At 39.6% G+C, this 19887-nt stretch overlaps 1 pseudogene; it reads right to left on the bottom strand.

Annotated features, from left to right (window-relative positions):
- Positions 1–16324: 16324 nt before the first annotated feature.
- On the bottom strand, positions 16325–17365 carry LOC112318562 (hsc70-interacting protein-like; annotated as a pseudogene).
- Between the last annotated feature and the right edge of the window lie 2522 nt (positions 17366–19887).

Genomic DNA, 19887 nt, shown 5'->3' on the forward strand with positions numbered 1-19887 from the left:
CTCACATGTGGTCGTGTTAAATCGTCAATATTTCTTATTCACTCAATATATGTTTTTTGGTGCATATGCTTTGTTAAACTGTGGGTTCAATCACTTGAATTCAAAACCACACTGTGTAGCAGATAAGAAAAGTGCCACCAGTCTCTCTCAGCTTTCAGATGAGACATGCATGGCTGAAAGTTTCCTCGGTTATTATTGATCTAGTTGTAAAGAATACACAGCTCTCTGGACAACAAGCGCAATGCTTGACTATACTCAGCGGTGTGGTCTTCCTAACACCACTAAGCAGAACAGAACAGGCTGTTTTTATTAAATATTTCCAAGGGGAATCCTTATTTGCTGAGCCATACCTGCCTCTGAGAAATCAAGGATTCAGCTTAAAGTTTTGTTTGGCTCATCCTAGGATTCCATCTCCTCTAGCCACAACCTCCTCCCTATCCTTGCCCCCACCTCTGTAAACTATTACGTTGGCTATGTCTATATTTCTGCTACTGAAAATAAGTAGTATGTGGACTACTTGGTTTTGAGTGCCTACTGTTTAAATATATTATCAATGTGTTTACCTGAAATCTGTTGCTGTAGAACTTTGGTGTTCTTTTTATAATTGTATTTTTTCCATTACCATTTGCCCCCCCCCCTTATATACTCCTCCCCTTAGCAATCACCACACTGATGTCCATGTCCGTGAATCCTTTTTCCTTTTTGCTCAATCCCTCCACCTCCTAACCCCTGCCCCCAGAGTTGTCAGCCTGCTCTCTATTTATGAGTGTGTCTCTCTTTTCCTTGTTAGTTCAGGTTGCTCATTAGATTCCACATATGAGTGGAATCATATGGTATGTATCTTTCTCTGACTGACTGGCTTATTTCACTCAGCATAATGTTTTCCAGGTCCATCAATGCTGTTACAAAGGGCAAAATTTCTTCTTTTTTATGGCCCAGTAGTATTGCATTGTGTAAATGTCCCGTAGTTGTTTTATCCACTCACCTACTGATGGATACTTGGGCTATTTCCATATCTTGGTGATTGAAATAACGCTGCAATGAACATAGGGGTGCATATGTTCTTTTGAATCAGTGTTTCAGGTTTCTTTGGATACATTCCCAGAAGTGGAATCACTGGGTCATAAGGCACTCCCGTTTTTAATTTTTCGAGGTATCTCTGCACTTCTTCCACAGTGGCTGCGCCAGTCCGCATTCCCTCCAACAGTGCAAAAAGGGTCCCCTTTCTCCACTTCCTTGCAGCACTTGTTGTTTGTTGATTTATTGATAATAGCCATTCTGAGAGGTGTGAGGTGGTATCTTGTTTTGGTTTGAATTTGAATTTCTCTGTTGATTAGTGACCTTGAGCATCTTTTCATATGTCTATTGGCCATCTGTGTGTCCTCTTTGGAGAATATGTCTAATCAGGTCCTTTGTTCATTTTTAACAGGATTGTTTTTTGGAGGGTGTTGAGTTTTATAAGTTCTTTATAAATTTTTGTGTTCTTGTAAGGGCTAAATTTATCCTGGCTCTTTATAAATCAGTCCAGTAGTAGGAAAATATGACTAGCTACTATGCACATAACACTGTACTAAACATCATAGAAAATACACTAAAAATAAAGGAAAGAGAGCACCATAAGATAATTGGAAGGTCTGTGATCTAAAAATTGTCACAGAGTAGGAAAATTCCATGACTTGGAAATGTAGTTCTCAAATAAAGAGAAAAATACAGCTGTGAAAGGGATGAGGACTGAAGAAAACAGTGAAGCGAACTTAAGAGAGAGAGCTGGAATGAAAGCCAGGGTTAAACTGGGAGCGAGGGGGACTCCTTGAAGATTATATCTAACACCTCTAAAGAAAAAACATGATATTCATTGTCACACTCAGATTTTCCCCCCTTTTCTTCCTTAAGGCTTTCTCATGAGTTATCCTTTCTAATAAACCACTCTAAAGTATTTGGCACCAGGAATAACAAGTGATATTCCCATGATCCTCTGGGGAATGGTTTAAGTTAAAGGCAAACTCAAAATATATATTCCTCTTTCTTCAGAGTGTTAGGAGGAGAAACTATCCAAATTCTAGTTCATCATGCATTTATTTCTAATAAAACATGTTCAGCTTTTATAGCGTACACTTAAGCATCTTATTCTTTTCTTTAGCTCTTCCAATCTTCGTAGTATCATGGCTGCTTTTGGCTAGAGAAGATCTCCTGAGCTAGTTCACGTGGTACGTAATTATCCACTGTGAAAACATTTCCATTATTCTAAAACCATTCTCTTCTCTCTCCCTCTGGGTATTGCATTTATTGATATCAAAGGAGACTAAATTCAGAAGCTTTAAGACAGAAAGAAAAATTCCTACCAAGTTTTGGGGTCTTTGTCCCACATGCTGTATAGCAGGTGAAGGGGAGCAATATCATCAAGCTTCAGAGTGGAATACACTGGACTGAACCTACCCCCTGCTGCATACTATACTATGCCGGACCCCTGGCACCAACCGGGTCCATTAAAGGTTTTGGCAGTCAGGGGAAAGTCTTAATGCCACCATGACTCAGGTCTAGAAATAGAGAAAAGAGGTTTAATGGAACAAAAGAGTTTTGTTCCATTGTCCTTTTGCAAAGGGAAAGGACAATGGAACAAACAGTATGTCATCTCTCTTTTCATCCACAAATAGGTTTTTCCCTATTATTACCACACTTACTACTGACTTGTAGCCAACGTATGTTAATATCAGACGCATATTCTGGCAAAGTGACTAAATGGACTTTTGTTTTCAGAGTAAAAATGTGTTAGAAAAGCTAAGGGATTGCTGCAGGGCGGGGAGTGTAGGGGGCTAAATGGCAATGGCAAAAATATAATAAAGATAAAGATAAAAAACAACAACAAAAAGAAATTTCAGAAGAAATACCGGTCTTTTCTTAGGACTAGTGTGACAAAGAGAAGAGGAAGTCGCAGCCACAGCTTTCCGGCCTTCCTGCCAACAATTTGAGAGAAATGGAGCATGGTTCTCAAGTACATTCCAACCTCAACCCCTCTATCAATATTAAGAGAAATTTTGTCAAAGTCAACTCTTTATCTTCTGTACTCTATAGTGATTCTGAATAATTGTCTCTAAAAAGACAAGTTTGCAAACTAAATGGATGAAAATCTACGTTTCAAATGTAGAAAATACGCACATAATGAACTTGTAAATATGATTTGTTCCAAACGAGGAAGACTATCATGATGTAAGCTACTAAACATGGTAATATTTTATCACAAGATAGATTTATGTAATCTCCCCCGTCTTCTCTGCTCTTCTGTGCAGAGGGGGCATAAGGACAGGGATCAGAAGCAATAAACTCTAAATATCAAAAGACTGAATTTTTAAAATATCATTTCAAAAGATATCATTATTTATTGTAATGTTTGGAAAGGTTGATAGAAATGTTATACCTTTGCTAGGTTTACGCCTGGGACATGCATTGGAGGCTCAAGGAGGAGGAAAAGAAAGTAGAAGTCATAAATGCAAAATGCTTTTGTATAATTATCAAGAGGTGAAGGAACAAGAAGCTACATCTATCATTGATCTATCCTTTAGACTACTGTTCTGCCCAAGTACATGTAATACTTTACTCTTGGCAGTAACATAAAATATTCTTAATGTATTTCCTGTTCTTCTTAATCTGGCTCCACTCTTCCAAACCCATCGCGCTTTGTCTCCTCATTGGCACAGATGTTCATTCTCACAGATCCACTGTTTGCATGAATCGCACCATTCCTTTACCTAACCTGGGCTTCACTGATGTTATTCACACCCTACCTGGTACACCTTTCCTTCAACCTTCTGCCTACCTTGGTCTTATAGATATTTAAACTTTCAGCCTAAATTCCTTCTTGAAAACTCCTTTTTTTCCCTAGACTACTTGGATTACTTTTTAAAAAATTGATCTTTGAAAAATCCAGACTCCACAATTTATACCTCAACTGTTTTCTAATGGTTTCAAGTGTGTTTGTTAGTCTGATTTCTAGGCTATACCATACAATTCTCTAAAGAAGAAAACATATCTTAAATTCCTACTGCACTTAACATGAATTTAAGCAGTTCTGGGCTTAAATATAATGTTGCATAAATACTAGAAGATGATTGATTTTTACCTAGTTGACAAAAACTCATGCAAAAATCTCTTAATTATTTCAAGCATCCACATGAAAAGTTTTGTTTCATCCCAACAGAAGGAATACAGTCAAGTGGCCGGAGTGGGGTGGGGATGAGTGAACATGGGGAGTACGGGACAGAGAGTGCACAGTGTCCTGCGTCTTATTTAGTCTTCCCTTGAGCCTGATGTTATGACCACAAACTTCAAGGTGAAAAAACTGGTGCTCAGAGAGGTTACATAATTTGCTTACGTTCATGAGGCAAATACGTGGAATTAAATGCATGCATAATGTACAAACAACACCAGCATGCATCTCCATTAACTTTTCATCTCATAAAGCTGAAATTCTATATCCATGAAACAATAACTTGCCCTCGCTATTCCCCCAAGCTTCTGGGGACCACCCTTCTACTTTCTGTCTCTACTAGTTTAACTAAGTGCCTTATGTAAGTGGGATAATACAGGATCGGTCTTCTGTGACTGGCTAATTTCATTTAACGTAATGTTCTCCAGGTTAATCCATGTTGTAGCATGTGTCAGATGAAATTGGAGATTCAGGAATTACCCAGTTTTATAACTTTTCTGAGTTTTTACATTTCCTCATCTCTCAGGTGAAAATAATACTTTTTGGCTTCTATACTGAACTAGATTTTTGTGATGATTGAATGTAAAGATAATTAAGTGAAACTATTGTCAACATTACAATTGTTTTTATCAACATGGAAAAAGACTTTTTCCTTTTGTATGATGTAGAAAACTACTCTAAAGGGCAGTGGAGCGAATGAGAGGAAAGTTTCCCTGGCCCGCCCCTGCACACGCCACACAGCCACACTCATGGAATGATGAAAACCCCTTCAGTGTCTCGGTGTAACGACACAGCTGGGTTTCATGCTGCTTTACAAAATACAGCGAAGGTCTGAGAATCTTTGGACATCAGAAGGTACGCGACTGCCACCTTTTTTACTGAGGGTTAAGAAGTGGGCATGAGATCCAAGGAGCCTCACGTCACCGTGCGTAGGACAGTCAAGCTGTGGTGAGAAGAGCACCCAGGCTGCAGATATTTGCACAGTTTTACTAGGACAAACACCCAAGCCACCAGTGCTTTCATGGAAATTCTGGCTCTGTCACTGTATTAACATTGGCCAAGGCTGGAAGCTATTTTCAGAATCCTTCACAAACTTACAGGAAGTACCTTCCCTTTTTATTTACATTTGGTATTGTTATTTTTAAGTATTGCACTTGCAGGAAGATTTTTTTCCCCTTTGCCGCGATTAATAGTCATGTTTTTTAAATCACATGTATATGAATAATCGTGAAAACACATACCAATTTGGTTGAGTTAATCTTGAAAAAACAACACTCCAACTCGCCCCTGATTGAAATGCTAGACCTGATGGCTCTTTCTAGCAAAGCTTGAGTGCTTGCAGACTTGGTGGAGTAGACTGGCCCTCCCTGGGCTCCAGCATGAGCTGTGGCAAAATCAATAAACAAATAAATAAAGGAAAGACCAGAGGCTCCGTGGAGAGTTGGGGCTCCCTGTCTCTTTTATGAGTAATGAATGTGGTAACCACAGAGACTTGGAAAGGACTGGGATTCTCAAATCTGCAAACTGACTTTCAAGTAGGTCTGTGCACTATTGCAGGGGCTTGCTGGGGGTCGGAGGATCACAGAATAAATAAGAGGGAATTCAGGCCGAAAAGCATTGGGCTTTATGATAGGGGGATAGGATAGGGATTGCTGTAAATCAACCCTATCTCCCTCCCAACATCTGTGTTGAAGTTTGAATCTCTAGGAACTCTTGTGTAATGTGACTGAATTTCCCAGGCAGTCTCTTGAGAAATAAGACGACTTGTGCCCAAAGAGACCCACCTGATGAGGCCATCTGTTTCAAGACTATTTCACTGTCCTGGGTGGTCCCAGGCTTTTGAAAGGGAACATCTTTCTCTTAAGAAACACACATGAAATAAATATAACAGAAGCTGGCTCTCACACTTTGGCCGCCCCGCTCCATTCCAAATCCTTCATGTTTTCTTAAATGTGGGGGGTGCTTTCATGTGTCAGTCCCTTATGTGCCTATTCTTGAATACCAGCAAAGAAAGAGGGCAGAGGGAAAAGGAGAGACTGCAGGAGCCCAGAGAGCATGTGCAGTTCCAGACGGAGTAACACTACTGTGGTCATCTTAGCAACTGTGGCTTCTCCCCTCACCACCCAGTAGTCAATCAGCAAGGTCGTGGGAGGTCAGAAAGGAACCAATGTGGTGCCTTGTTCCACACAAAATAGTCGCTATTCTACAATACCAATTTTTATCTGTGTTCACAATGCAAAACATCTTTGGAACACTAATATGGACCTTTTCACTGATTTATTCACAGGAGTGAAGAAGAACAATAAGAAGATTTATTTATTTGTCTCAGGTTTGTTAACAGAGGTCTGCACTCACTTCTGTGCAGAATGCATGATTGCTTACTGAATGGGTCAGTCACCCCCTCTTCGTATCTTTAAAGAATTTTATGACTCAAAGGAGCTGTCAATAGTTCTCCAAGGAGAGAACCATGTAGCTAAGCAGTTGCTTCCTTAAGAGAAAGTCAGAAGTAGGAAATTGGTATAAGAGAGAACCAAGTTACTCTGGCCAGTGTGATTCTAGGTCAGGGCACACGCCTGGGGTGCAGGTTCGATCCCTGGTAGGGGTATACGAGAGGTAACCAATCTCATATCGGTATTTCTCTGTCTATCTCTCCCTCCCTTCCCCATTCTCCAAAATCAATAAGCATGTCCTTGGATGAGGATAAAATAAAAATAAGAAGGAACCAAACTGAAGCTATAGTATAGTTCTCTATACCTCTTCTGGAGTATCCAGGACTCAGTAGGCCTTTGCTTTGCTCTGGATGCCTGAGTAAGAGGCTTTGAAAAACTTCCAGGCTGTAAGATTAGAGAGGATAGATAAGTACTGGAAATTGAAGAGGAAGAAATGAAATGGCGAACCAATCACAGTACAGTGGCTCATCAGTTTTTTTATTTTTGTCATTTTAAAATGAATCAGGATACGAGGGAATTTCAACCCTTATCCCATTAAAAATGTAATTCTTTGCTTTGGCTACTAGTTCCATTCCTAAGACACTGATTTTTTTCTTTATAAGTAAGAAACAAAATCCATTTTCAAAAATGGAGATTTTTTATACTATATTCAGAACAGTGTTCTCCACTCTTCAAGCAGTAGCTAAAAAGAGATCCCATCCCAAAGGACCTCCCAACTTCAGGGCCCACAGTGGAATACATTTTGTTCAAGGGAAGTTAAGAAATCCTATAGCAAACACATATTTAATTTTGAAATATTGGAAGCCTAGCCTTGAGACTGGAAGTGAAAAATGGTTACTTCCTAGCATCACTTCTATTTGGCATCGCTCTAAATGCAGTAGTAGACAGTTCAGTAAACAAGGGCAACATTTTTAAATGTATAAGAGTAGAGAAAGAAAAACATAGAATTATTCAGAGATATCATAATTGTGTAGCTGCAAAATCTGAAATCATCTGTAGAGAAACTACAGAAAAGTCAATTTGGCAAAGTTGCTGGATGTAAGGTCAGTTTGCAAAAATCTGTTGGACTTTGATATATCAGTAATGAATAAATTACCGATAGAAAAAATATTGAGAGAAATTACAGAAGACCAGGATAAATGGAGGGATATATAAAGTTATGAAAATTGAATGTTTTAAGAGATATTTCCCATAGTAATCCATAGTTTACCATAATTTAAAAGTAAACAGCAGCATATTTTGTTATGAAAATTGATAAAATGGTTTTAAAATGAGTATAGAAATACAAAGCTCCAAGAAAAGCTATGATAATCCTAAAGAAGGAAAAGAACAAATGTGAAGGAATTACACTACCAGATAGCTAGACCTATTACAGAGCCAGAGCAACTGGAACAGCACGGGCTTGACTCAGACAGACGCAGCGACAAATGGAATGGCGTCCAGAAGCAGAGCCGTCCATCAGATCAATGGCGAAGGTGACAGTGCAGTGTGTGGGGAAAATGACTTTTTCAATAAATGACATTGGGCAAATGGATACATGCATATATGTATATATGCATTATTTTAAACTCTATCTAACATGAAAACATATATTAATTCCAGATGGATATCGAATCTAAATATAAAAAGTACAGCCAAAAACATTTCAGAAGAAAAATGTAGAAAGGACTCCAAAAGTGTTACCTATAAAGAAAAAAAATGGTATATCATTATATTAAAATTAAAACCTTTTATTCACCAAAATACATCCTTAAGAGAGTGAAAAAGACAGCTCATAGACTGGGCAAAGAAAATTGCAATACCTCTATCTGACAAAGGACTCATATGTACATACACATTTTCTGAATATATATGAACATGTTAAAACTGTTATAAGTCAATAAGACAGAAAACTCAACAAAAAATGGGCAAAATACTTGAAAGGGCACTTCACAAAAGACAATTGGCCAAATTGATTAGTCATGATGGAAGTTTACATTAGCGTCAGCATAGCTAAAATGAGATGAACAATATCAAGTGTTGACAAGTGATGGCACAGTGTCCATGGCGTTGTGGCTGAGATGACAAATTCACACGGACTACGAGTCCTGTGGAGGAAAAGGACAGCAGGGCCACTCTCTCAAGAGGAGAGCGCCCTGACAGGCTTTTATTGTTTTTCTGGGCACGTTTCTTTGAGTATGGTCCTCATTTACTATGCACAGGTTTGCTTTAGGTGGTTACTTTTTACTGAAAACAAAGGAGAGGATGTTGCGAATTACATCAAAAAGGAAGGATATTTGCAAATGTAAAGGGAAACGTGTTTGAACTGGTCACACTCGTCCTTGGAAGGTTTAGCATAGATTTTAGGAAGTTACTTTAAAGATAACAATAAAAATTAAAAAAAAAAGAAAAAGAAAAAAAAAGAAAAATAATACTATGTGACAATGATATGAAATTAAAGTTTTAGTGTCAATACTAAAAAAAAAAAAAAAAAAAAGATATGCAGTAAACGTTTGCCGCCTCAATTCAGAGTGAGGGATTTTTAGCAAAAAGCAAGTCTCATAGCGGCCTAGGTACAATGCAGGCCTGATTCCCCACAGGAGAACCTATCCGTGGGTGTGGGTCCTGTGTGCCAGACTCGCTTTCCACTGGCCTCTCTGAGTGGGAGCTGGGTCCACGCCACACAGGACGGTCTCCTATAGACAAGGATGTGGAACAATTCAAATTCTATACACTATAGATAGAAATGTTGATTGGCGTGCCATTGGAAAACTTTTTACTGTAGCTGCTGAAGGAGAACATATGCATAATCTGTGACCCAGTAGTTTTACTTGCAGGCAGGTGCCGAAAAGAAATGCATATACACAAAAACTAAAGAGTACTAGGATGCTTATAGCTGCTTTATTAGTAATAGTCCAAACATGGAATCTACCCAAATGTCCATCAATAAAAGAATGAATGGTGAAATTGTGGTATATTTACACCATGGAACACTATACAACAAAAAAATATCTAGAACTTCACAAATTTGAATTTATCTTACAAAAACAGTGGTGAGCAAAAAATTTCCAGACCAAAAAACAAAGAGTACTCTATTATTTCCTCTATATTTACTCCATTTATGTAAAATTTAGAAGCAGGCAAAATTTAATCAGTTTGGTTGGAATCAGGAAAGTGGTTAGCCTTGGGGATGGGACAGATGGCATTGGGGAGGGAGCAAGGCAGGGCTTGCTGGGCTGCTCTAACGTTTGCTTTCTGGATCGGGACAGGTTCCTTTGTGAATATTCACTGACCTGCCTACTCATGATTTTGCACATTTTCTGTATGTGTATTATACATCATTAAATTTTTGAGTGATTTATAGTTCATTCTGAACTCCAGCAATTTTATTTCTTTAGTATTTTTGGCTAAGTTAATTAAAATAAAAGTGGATGGATTTATGCATTAATTTACAAAACCCTTTTGCCACACCTTTAACTATGAAATCTATTTTTTTCCCACCAAAGCAGAATTTTCCATTACTGCCTGTGCTATTGCATTAGAGAGTTGCCATTTCAAACACCACTGGAAGGTTCCATTTCTTCTTGCAGCCTATTTAAATTACACTTTTAGAAGCTTTTAATTACAAAAACACCCTGTGCTCTTTGTAGGCACTTGTCAGTTCTCACCATCTTTAAATGGAAGAAAAGATACATTTTAAAGTTTATTTTGCCTTAAAGGGGATGTAAGATGTTGGGGTATGAAGCCTTTGCACTCTTTCACATGTCTGGTATTCCTTAGATGAATTGTTTCACAAAGTCTCGCGTTCTGAATGAAATCAGGAGAGCTGAGAGAACAGGCAGGAAGAAGAGGAGATCAGTTCTCTGAGTCACTTCTTCACGTGTAACCAAAGCTACATAATAAAAAATGTGTACTTTCTAGGGGTTGAATTTCATGAAACAAGCAGAGTTTATGAAACACACTGGGAAGGTCTTTCTTCTGACCTTCCAAAGGCCACTACACCAAGGTCATTCCCATACAAGGGCAATTTTGGCAGAGAAAGGTCAAGTGCAACTGAAAGCCACTATCTCGATGAAGCATTTCCCGATTTTTCTACTCATCTTTAATCTCTTCCTCTGCTATAATTCTGTGTGTACTTTGTTCATATTCACTTTTATTTTTCTATTCTAATGTAATTGGCCTCTCTTAACCAAAATGCCTCATTTTCTCCTTTCATAAAAATTAGGGTGCTTCAAGAATTGTAATAGCATCATAGGATTATACTTTGTCTAATGCTGCACAAGTTATCCTTAACCTGCATGTGATTTCAACTTCCTCCTTACAGCGCTGATAAGAATTTTCATGCTGGAACGGATAACTGTAATTCATGTTCCTAGCAGCAGAATTCACAATATCTAAAAGGGTGAAGTAACCAATTGTCTACTGAAAGATGAGTAGATAAACGGAATGTGGTAAGTACAAATAATGGAGTATCATTCAGTCTTAAAAAGAAAATTCTGATATATGCCGCAATGTAAATGAACCTTGAAGGCATGATGCTAGGCGAAGTGTGCCAGTCGCAAAAGAACAACTATTCAATGATCCCACTTACGTAAGATTTCTAGAGTAATCAAATTCATAGTCACAGAAAGCAGAATGGTGGCTGCCAGAACTGAGGCAGGGGGAGGAAAGAAATGGGAAGTTACTGTTTAAAGGGCACAGAGTTGCCACCGAAGAGAAGAGAACATTCTTGAGACAGATGCTGGTGTTGGAGACCCAACAATGTGAATGCACTAAATGCTGTGGCGGTGCGTACTTGAAAATAGTTAAATGGTAAATTTTATGTTATGTGAATCTTACCACCATGGAAACAATTTTAGAAATTAAAAAAATATTCTCAGCTCTTGTCCATCAGCAACTCCTGGTGTGTGTGTGTGTGTGATTTTTATTCCTAATATTCCATTCTACCTGTCCACAATTTTTATGTGTTACGTAATAACACATGGCTTGTATTTAACTTTGGACAACATTATGGTATATTCCCAAATGCAAAGTGCTAAACACACTCCCAAAAGAATCGAGAACGGCATTTCCTTCTATTCAGCGACAACGCCTCGGAACAGAGATGTTTAGTTTTCTTTTAGCCCCGTAAGGAGGCTGTTTTGCTCTGATGAATTTTCAACAATGGAATGAGATACATGGAAACAAAGAAATAGCAACACTGACATTAGCGTTGGGGTCGTAGGAGGTCACCGAGCTCCCTGCTTCCAGGGCACACGTGTTTTTAGAAAGTAAGGAAGTCTCATCTTTGAACAGGTAAAAATGATATCGTCTCATGGAGAAGCTCCTTAATTTAAAAAATTAAATTCAGGTTGAAAGGAATAAATAATCTCCACTATATTTTGTAACTTCTCTTCTATTTTCTATTAAAAAGTAAGCACCATCCAACTGCTTGTTCAATTTCTCCTTCCTCTCCTTCCTTCGCTTTCTCCTTTTCACACATACAGTTCCTTAGGGCTCACAGCAGAAAGTCAGACTTTTTGTCACGGAATATAAGGTTCATCACAATCTTCCCTTATTTCGTGCTGCTGGCCCAACACGCCCTAGATTCACTCCGTTCATGTCACGGCGGCCACCTTTTGGAACGGGCCGCCATACGTGCATCACCTTGTCCTTTCTTTACAAACGCTGCATGTTCAGATCAGAATACCTTCCCGGCTTTCTCCACGTGATGACTTCCCAGTCATCTCTGAAACAATTCACTTTTTACCCTCTCTGTAGAGCATTCTGTGTTTTTCCCTCCCCTGCCAGTCAGATGCCTATCCCTCTTCAACGATCCCTCGTGATTCAGGGGCTTCCTGCCGGGTTCTCCTACCCTGCTCAGCGCGCATTGTCCACACGCAGGCGTCAGCTTTTAAACCCCGGAGTCTCCAGAGTGGTGTCTCAGTGGTCTCACAGCGCCGGGCACAGCACCTTAGAGGAAGCTCTCGGAGGCTTGTTTGAATACATGAGTGAATAATGAATAAAGGAACCAGTAAAAATCAAGACATACACATTCGCTATTAGGAATTTCACAGAGAGACCTCAGGGGCTTATGTGTTCACGGGACAGGAACGAAGGTAAAGTTAAACAGAGAGAGCAGGGTTTTGTAGTTACTGGTTGGATGTCAACCCCTCTTACAGCTCAAAATCACTTCCTCCGCTTTGTCTCTGCAGGACATCACACACAGGTGTGCTGCGAAAATCAAGTCACGTCAGCTAACGAGCGGCTGCGAAGTCGAAAGGTAATAAATGTTGTCTTCTAACAACGTTTGTAAGTAGAAAAGAATCCCTTTCTACACACAACACGTGTGCTAAGAAAGTCAGTAGAATTGTTTCCACGTACAATGCTTTCAAGTTCTATCCCTGGAGCCACTTGGCCTGAGATACAAAGGTGGAAAGAAACCCAGTTTTATGCACATGCATACTCACACACAGTGCGCTCTCTTATGTAAACCGGGCAGTGACAAGTTCCTTGGATGGCCAAGTCAAAACCGGTCCACCAAACAAAATTCTGCACTGTGCTGGAGAGCATGCGGGCTGCTGGGGTTGAAGGTTTGCCTTGGCTGGAATTCCCTGTAACACCACCCACCTCTCTCCAGTTGCAATATTCTAACCAGGTCACCTCGACGCTGTGAAACAGATGTTCATTGAAGGGAAAAGGAAATAGGTGGTGTCCATTGAAAAGTGATAGCTATGGCAGAGGGAAAAGCATATTTTTACCTACAACACACGCCGGATACTAGGGCAACTTAATGGTAAGGCCGAAATCCCTGGCTCTCCAGGAATCGGCAGCACTTCGTGAGCACCTCAGTGTACTGAGAGGCAGGGAGCAGGGTGGCGAGGGGCTCAGGCTCTGGGGTCAGGCTGTTTGGCTTTAACTCTGAGCTCTGTACTTCCGAGCCATATGTCCTTGGGCAAATTATTTAATCTGTATCTTCAGTGTCTTATCTATAAAACTAGGATGATAATAATTCTGATTTCATGTAGTCCTTGTGATAATTACGTCTTGATCCACGTAAAGGACTTCAGATAATGCATAGTGCTGCTAACTATTATCATAATGATTGTCTCTCTGCAGAGGGGCAGACACTATTGCCGACTTGGGCTGGTGACCGACTTACCCTGAAGTTCAACCAAGGGACGGACAGTGATCAGCGCTTCACCAGCGGGAAAACCCAGGCAGCCCTCAGTGTTAAGAAGATTTTTCACTCACAAAAGCCAAGAAGGGAGATGGCAAAACAAGGAACTACAGAGCTTAACACCACCCTCGACCTTTCAGACCCTCACTTTACGGAAGCACCGCAAGCTGCGGCCTGGCTGCAGCCCCTGCCTGGGAACTGACTAGGCCTTGGTTTTGCGGCCCCGGCTTCCTTCCTTGAATCTTTCTCCCCTGCACCTGCATGACCTTTCCGGACTCTACTCACCATCTCCTTCCTTCTGAAAGAAATTCTGTTCTTACCTGATTAATGTATTCATGTGTTTTGTGACTCAAGGTTTTTGTATGTTACACATGTATTTTTTGTGGCTTTGTTATACTTTTTATTTTCTTAACTTTGTTTTTATTGTTGACACTGTTACAGCTGGCTCTCTTTTTCCTGCTTTTGCCCACCTCCACCCAGCCCCTGACGCCCCCCTTCCCTCTGGCCATCACCACGCTATTGTCTGTGTTCATGGGTCATACATATATGTTCTTTGGCTAATCCCTTCACCTTCTTTCATCCAGTTCCCCTTCCCCTCCCCTCTGGCAGCTGTCCTATGTTCCATGTATTCATGCTTCCGTTTCCATTTTGTTCATTAGATTCCATATGTAAGTGAGATCATACAGTGTTTGTGTTTCTCTGACTGGCTTATCTCACTTAGTGGGATACTCTCCAGGTCTATCCATGCTGTCACAAAAAGTAAGATCTCCTTCTTTTTTTACAGCTGCATGGTATTCGAAATAATATATGCACTCCTATGTTCATAGCAGCATTATTCACAATAGCCCATAACCCAAGGGCTGGGTTATGGGGAACTGAGACTTTGTTCAATGGGTAAAAAGTTGCAGCTATGCAAGAGGAATAGGTTCTAGAAGTACACCGTACAACATTAAGATTGTAGTTAACAATAGAGCATGGTGCACTTACAATTTTATTGAGAGGGTAGATCTTATGTTATATTCTTTTACCACACACACAAAAAAGGCACAGAAACTTTTGGAGGTGATCGATGTGTTTGCTACCTTGATTGTGGTGATAGTACCCTGGATGTACACATAAAGTCCAAGCTCATCAAATTATACACATTAAAAATGTGCAGTTTTTTTGTGTATCAGTTACACCTAAGTGATCCTCTTAAAAATGAAGTGGGGGGGGTGGGATAAGGATCAATGAGAACACTCGCACACTACTGTTGGCACATGCGTTTTCTACAACCATGTTGACATTGTTTTATGCATTTGAAGGTGCACATACCCCTTGATTCAACAATTGTGCTCCACACAGTATATAACCTAAAGATATCTTGCCCTAAAATTTAAAAAGAAGAGCAAAAACAACAAGAAAGAACATAAGGAAAATTTGCCTTATTAGATAGCAAGACCTGCTATAAAGTAATGAATGGTATATATTAACTAAAATATTGTGCCATTTGTGCAGAAATAAATCAAATTATAGAATAGAGCAGTTAGAAACAGACTCATGTATATGTGGGAAATGGAGTAGGACAAGGTAGCAATTAGTAGTTAGCAGAGAAATAATAATTGCTGTTGTATATAATGAACATACATATGCATGTATAAAATACTTATATCAATCTTGTGTGCCAGGCACAGTTATAAGCATTTTCATATATTAAGACAATAATCCTCATAACAAGCCTCAGAAAACAGACTATTCAAAATATAGTGACATCAGGGATTTTTTGACAGACAAAATAATTTACTAGATTATTTAGGTAAAATGTTAAATATTTGTGGCTTATCTGAAAATCTGAGGGAAAATTATATTTATAATTCCTTCAAAAAGGAAAAGAGGACTTAAGAAGTTTTTAAAACATCTTTTTTTCCTAATAAAAAAGGATTGTACCACACACACATACTATTATTTAGTAATTAGTAGACTCTTATTAAGAACTTTAACATAATGTATATGCTTGTGTTGAAAATAGGTGAGCAAATGGGAGGGAAAGTAGGGCATTCTTACAAGTAGACAAATCCTAAAAATATAATAGCCTTTTATAAAAATCATTTTCTATATGCTGTGTATTTCCTGTAGGGTATCTCAATTTCTGAGTTACTTGAATGTTTGGTGGGCAAGCTCTCTGTCATTAGGAACTCCCAACGTAATGATGAAAAGAATATAGACAAAACATAGACATAATGAAAATAAATTAACCATGTATTTGTCATCATTAAACATATAAACTGAAGAGATGTTTGGATTCCAATGATGAAATAACTTAAATGGATCCAAAATAATTAAGGAGTATGCACTCAGGGAGAAGAATTTTGATGAATTCTTAAGTGCTTTTAGTGAGAATGATCATGAGACTGTTCTAAGCATATATTTATGTTTTAGTTAAGGGACTGGATATGAAGAATTATCTTCCTGGCTAGGTTGGATATGCAGGCAAAATTGCCTAGGAGGTAACTATAGTTAACCAGTGTAGGATACAATAATAGAATTCCTTAATCAAGAATAAGGAACCAAAATGGAGATTTCATATGTCAGCCACTGGACCTGGAAAGAGCCATTCTGAGTTCCTGATTGTTGTCTGGCTTCTTCCTTCCTCTGGGCTCTCTCACGTTCCTGGGTCTTCTTCGCCCTTTCCATTCTTTCTGTGCTGTCTTGCCCTTTGCGTTTCCATTCATGCTTTCTCCGACATTCAGCAACTTTCTGGGCCCTGGGTTGAACTTTCAGCTTTGCACTAGCATTTTCGTCATAATCCAATTCACATGCAAAGGCAAAATCATGTGCTACCTCTTCCCAATGTCCCAGAAGTCTGTGTGCTTTCTCTCGCCATTTATAAGGCTGAGATGAATCAGGATGTATTTCAATAGCTCTGTCACAGTCTCGGATGGCAGCATTTGGCTTCTGTAATTTGATGAAGACACTGGCTCTCTTGGCACACAGAGTGGCCTGACGAGGATTCAGCTTGGTGGCATCTGTGAACAAGTCAATGGCTTTCTGTAGTTCACCGTCATGCATGGAGGTCCAACCTTTCGGTGTCTCTGGGCCACACCAGAAGAAGAAGGGTTGTTTTGGGCCACACATTAAATACACAAACACTAATGAAAACTGATGAGCAAAAAACAGGCTTTAAGTAAATTTACGATTTTGTGTCAGACCCCATTTATAGCTATCCTGGACTGCATGTGACCTGCAGGCCATGGGTTGGACACCCCTGATAGGACATCAATGGCAGACACTTTCTATCATTTGCCTGACCCATAATCTCCTCAATTATCTCTACATTTTCATCTCCCATTTCATGAGGGGCATCAGTGGGTGGTTTAGTCACACCCTCATTGTCAATTTCTAAATCACTTTCCTCATTTGATGGTCCCTCTGTCTTTATGTCTTCCTCCACCTTCTTACTGTTTTTTCTTCCTTATTTTCTTCTGATTTGGTTTTATGAGTAGCAGGTGGTTTTTCATCTCCCATGCTCTCCACCTACTCACTCAGGAAGCGCACTTCCTCAGTACGCAGAATGCTGAGATCCTGCCTGCACATTTTCATGAAGGCCCCCAGCTAGGTCACTTTCTGGGGGGGTGCCCATGGCTGGAAGTGACGGTAAGTGGTGGGTGGGGCTAAGATTGCTAACTTGGCACGACTGCGTGGGAGTGAAAAATCTATTTTAAATAATTATAACAATGCTAGGCACATAGCAAGCACTCCATAAATGTTAGTTTTTATTATTAATATTATTTGGGTTCTCCAGCCAGACTTACTAGGGTGATCATTTCATAAGGTATATAAATGTCTAATCACTATGCTCTATACCCAAAACTAACATAATATTATATGTCAACTTTAATTTAAAAATAAATTTAAAAAAACTGAAAAAACAAAAATGTTGATAAGGGAAAAGACAAAAGGATTGCTTTAGGCTGTGAATATAATCTAATCATAATTCAGGTGAACACTGACTTCAATGCACACACACGCACACACACCTGCAAGCCAGGAAGAAGTGACAATTGCAACAGTGGAATTGTGAGACTCTAATGAAGGTCCTTCTTGTTCACAGAAACAGAGCAGTGGGCACTAGTCTGAGAGGTATCATTAGCCAAGGAAAGTGTTGGGACTTGTCAATGAACCAGAATTACTTTGAATTATAAGAATTTGGAAGAGAATTTTATGAGTATGGCTTAAATGTGTAACAATTCCTGAGTTACAGCTCCAGTGAGTCACGCTGCACGTACTGCACCGGGGAGTGGAGGGTGCCACGCCCATTCACACTCTTGCACACACCCGGCCTCCTCACTCACAGGGGATGGGGCGTTTATAGACATAGCCTCATTCAGGCCTGTGCTCCTTCCTGCAAAGTTACAAACATTGCGCAAATGGCCTTCAACTTGCTTCAAACTATGTGTATTTCATGCACTTTTTCTAACCTACGTGTGGCATCAAACTCTTACTTCATTATTATCTCATATTGATCTTACAGCCAATTGAAGATGCTAAGTAGTTTTCACACGGTCACATCTTTTTCCTCCTGGATTAATAAATTAGAAGCTTTAGGAAAGGACTTTACATTCCTTTGATTACCCTTGAGTTTGTTAATTTTTGTCCATCAGTCCTGTCTGTTGAGATTAGACTCTGGCATCTAACAAATTTATTATCCATTCTGGTTTTGGGTTCTTAGGGTGTCTGGTAAGCTTGCATTCCATGACTTCAAATGTAAGCCACTGATACAAATATTGAAAAGAATAAGATCAAGTCACTATAGAGATCCCTGCAATGTAATATTAATTTAATTATTAGTTGATTTACGTATATACTGCAATTAACTGCAGATAGCAGACTATGCTATTCATCACTGCAGAGGGATGGTGTAACTGGGGGACTATGTATAGACGGAGTTTAGGGGAAATTTCTTAAATCTGAAATCTGATGATGTAGCTCTAATACTTCATACACACTATAATTGTTCAAATTCAACAAAGCTATAGTTTTAGGGCTCTACTTCTTCTGAACCATAAACTCGTGTTTTTAAAGAGCTCAAAGGAGGGCATATCAATTATTTATGTGGGTTTCTCATAGCTCTAGTCCTGGGAGATTTTATATTAAAATCAGAGCAAGCATTTCATAGTCACATATATTCTGGAGATGTTACCTATTGTGAAACTCTTAACATTTTGCATTGCATGTTAGCAGCATAAAGAGTTAGAAAATTCCTCAGTGAAGAGGTACTTATCTATGAAATACTGGTTCATGAGACACCACCTAATATTTCGGGGAATTGCAGCTGTAAAACATTACAATTGTAGAGCTTTAAGATCCTCTGAAACAAGCTCTAACGCCCAACATCATGTGAGATAGAACACCGTCGTGTATAGGAGCCTAAATCGTGTGGGAGGAGCAGGAGAGGTCTGGGAGTGTCCTATGGGTTCTATTTTACCTGCTTTAAGTCTATAGCAGCTCACTGTTCTGCCTCCCTGGCTATGCTAGTCCCTGAAGAAGAGTTTGGAAGACAAGGGACAGTAACCATGATCCCAAAGGAGACTAGAGGAACTATAGTCAGTCCTGGCCCGAACTGGAATCTTCCTGAGGGGAGGTGTATAGATAATTTTCCATGATGAAGGACAACAGTTAGCTGTGCAATCTAATCATCTCTCTCTGAAGTGTGTGACTCACCTCACCTAACATACTTCTCGTTCCCATGGCTGACCGTCCACTATGCTCTAAGGTGCAGGCACGGTGGCACAGTCTATTCTCTGGAAAGAAATGGAAGAAGATATTATTTCTATTCTGTGCATTTCTTCCACTCTTTGGAAGTTCTTTGTTCACTGTAGCGTCAGAGGTAAGAAGAAAGAGAAGACCAGGTTGCATTTTGTTTGTGAGCTTAGTGGGCGGAGAAACCTCTGGGGTGAAGCACAGGAGGACAGAGAGAGGCCGCTGCTCCACCTGGACCCAGACTGACGTCTTCATTCCGCTCTCCTTGCGTGTGTTGGGGCTGTGCAATTATAAGTGTCAGGACATGTTTTCAGTTGTCTAATTATCCAGGGGTTATGTCAGCCAGCCAAACGACA

This window comes from Desmodus rotundus, chromosome 3 (genome assembly GCF_022682495.2).
Source record: "Desmodus rotundus isolate HL8 chromosome 3, HLdesRot8A.1, whole genome shotgun sequence".
Lineage (NCBI taxonomy): Eukaryota > Metazoa > Chordata > Mammalia > Chiroptera > Phyllostomidae > Desmodus > Desmodus rotundus.